Source organism: Alligator sinensis, unplaced genomic scaffold (genome assembly GCF_000455745.1).
Source record: "Alligator sinensis unplaced genomic scaffold, ASM45574v1 scaffold107_3, whole genome shotgun sequence".
Taxonomy (NCBI): Eukaryota; Metazoa; Chordata; order Crocodylia; family Alligatoridae; genus Alligator; species Alligator sinensis.
This window is the reverse complement of record NW_005842578.1, coordinates 584652-587561: the sequence shown is the minus strand read 5'-3', so window position 1 is coordinate 587561 and position 2910 is coordinate 584652.

Below are 2910 nucleotides of genomic sequence, written 5' to 3'. Positions count from 1 at the left end.
CCTGGGGCAGGCCGGGGGGGTCAGGGTCATCCAGTGCCGGTGCGAGCAGCTGCTACTTGCCCCCCAGAGGTGGCCGCATCTGAGCCCGGAGCGAGCGGTCCCAGCCGGCCGGAGCCGGGCCCTGGCCCTGGCCCTGGCCCCCAGAGGTGGCTGCGGTCTGGCCCCGGCTGAGTGATGCTTGTCTAAACAGCTGCCCTCCGCGCCCCAGATGTGGCCGCCTCTTGGCGCCCGGTGAGTGATCCGTGCCCCGGCGCCCCCGCGGGGCCAGCTGCTCGCCGGGATCCTCGCCGGCCTGCGGTGCCGAGGGCGCGGGGGTCAAACGCGCCAGCGAAACCTGAGAGCCGGTGACTGATTAGCGACCCCGGGCTGTCACTCCAGCCCGCCCGGACAGACGGCTCCTGTAACCCCATCCCCGAGGGCCGGGGCCCCTTCAGGAGGCAGTGACGAGCAATTAATCCGGGGCCCGGAAGAGCAGTCTTCTGGGGGTCCCTGGGAACGCACAGCCTGGGAAATGCTATATCTTCGTGCACTCCCCCCTCCGTGCAAAAACCAGGCGGTCGGGGGGTGTCTCGTATGCAAGAAATACGGTAAGATCGATTTCTGACGCTGGTTGGGTAAGACGGACGTAAACTTGTCCGTGACCCGCGCGGAGGAAAGCCTCCCTCGCCGCGGCTCTGCTTGTACAAGGGGAACGTGTTCTTCGTCCTGCCCTTCCAAAGAAGGGGTGTCTTCTGTTCTGGGGCGCGTCGCACGTGAGGCAATACGGGAACGCACGGAGCTGCGCTGGGCTCGGGCCGTGTGCTCCCCGCGCTGTTGGATGTGCCGCTCGCCCCCGTCCTGCCCGGTCGCCGTTCAAACCCGACGGGAAATAAAGGCCAGGATCTGGGGTGACGGGTCCCCGGACAACTGGGGCTCCCACGTACCCATTCAGATGCAACGCAAGTGAGTCCGCCCCCCACCCACACCCTGACCTCGGGATAGCATAAAAACGAGCTGGTGGTGCGGAGATGCACAATATGTACACAATCAAAATGATACGCAATATATGCACTATAAAATAACGCACAATGTACACACGATAAAAACCATACACAACTTTTATACACAGTAAACATGACACACATCTTATATACAATAAAAACAATACATGCACAATGAAATGATACACAATTTATGCACAATAAACATGCTACACAATTTTACACACAATAAAAATGATTCGCAATTTATACACAGTAAAAAGGTCGCACAATTTTTATACACAATACAATGATACACAATTTCTACACAATAAAAATCCTGGGAGAAGCTTTCACTGCTCGCAGGGTACAGAGAATGACCAAAATCTCAACCCAGAGACAGGAGAAAAAAGAAAGAAACTCTTCTTTTCAACCAGTCTCCTTCCTTCCTTCCTTCCTTCAGGTCCAGTCCACGGAGTTTCTCCACCGTTGGTTTGAAAGGGGGAGAGAGAAATGCCTTTATCAGCCCAGGAGACCCCTCGTGTCCCTGCTGCTCCATCCCGGGACGTCAGCCACGTACAAGAGTCGCGAGGACCCGATCACTCGTCGTCCAGCGGAGACGAGAACGCCGGCGGGGAGACGCTCAAGGCCGCGTTTCCAAGAGCTCAGGGAGTTTTTAGCCAGGGAACTCTCTTAGCAGGTCCACGTGCTGCCAGGGAGAAGGCAAAGAAGAAGCTGCTGGTTTAGAAATATTTGGAATTAGCTTGAAAAAAAAGGATCTTTTCCGAACGGGGACATTTGAGAGACGTTCAGTGACTGAAGGAAAGGGCAAGTTCGGGGGGAGACAGAATGGACCTGGAGACCATTGAGGCGGTAGCGGAGACCCCAGGAAGAAGGTTTTGCTTTGGAAAGCTTGTCTGCCTGCAGGGACAACGGCCGCGGCCCTACAAAATCCTGCCTCTGAAATCGGTGGGGCAGCGGAGCTGGAGATGCGTGCTATGCGTAGTCCGGAGGGGAAAAGACCCAGAGGTGAGGGGGCTTTAAGCAGGGAAGAAATGCAAAAGCAAAATGAAATGCATGGACAGAGGTGGAGGAGCCAGGGGATGCGAGAGACACCTCTGGGCACGGCCCTGGGCTCTTCCCCCACCCGCTCGCAGCCTGGCTCATGCGCGGGGGGCTGGGCGCGCCGCTCGTCTGGGGTTCGGTGGTCGGCTTTGTTCACAAATAAAACCAAAAAGCAAAACCCCGGAGCTGGGAAATGTGGGGTTTTGAGCTGCGGGTCCCGGGATGGAGGTGGGAGGTTGGATCCACGCGGGAACCAGGTCCTACCCCAGGGCTGAGATCTGAGCAGGACGAGGTGTAGGAGGGACTGAACCCCACTCGGCCCCGGGGGTGCTGGCGGGGCTGGGGGCAGAGGCGCACGATCTCTCCACGCTGTAAATACCCGGCAACTGGTTTGAACCAGCTCCTCGGGAGAGTTTCCCTGACGCTGCCCGGGGACCCTGGCGCCCCAATCCTGGCCAGCGCTCGCCCCTGAAGCCCTGGGCGGGGGGAGATCTCCAGAGGCTGGAGCTCTGGATTGAGACCAGCAGCATTTCCCCCGCTGACAATTTGGCCCAGCTTCTGGGCCCGACCCAGCGGCCATGAGGGGCCTCCCCTTGGCCACTTGGAGCTGGACGGGTCAGCGTTACACCCCGGGTAGCTCTGGGAGCTTTGATTTTACCCGGAGAAGGACGAGAGAAGCCAAAGCAAGTTCCTCCCGCGAGACCCCGGTGCATCGGGGAGTCATTGGCGTATCAGTGCGGGTGTGCATCAGGGAGTCGGTGTACTGGGGGTGTGTCAGGGCGTCGGTGTACTGGGGGTGTGTTGGGGAGTCGTTGGTGTACGGGGGGTGTATCGGGGAGTTGCTGGTGTACGGGGGGGGGTATCGGGGAGGTGGTGGACCGGGGCG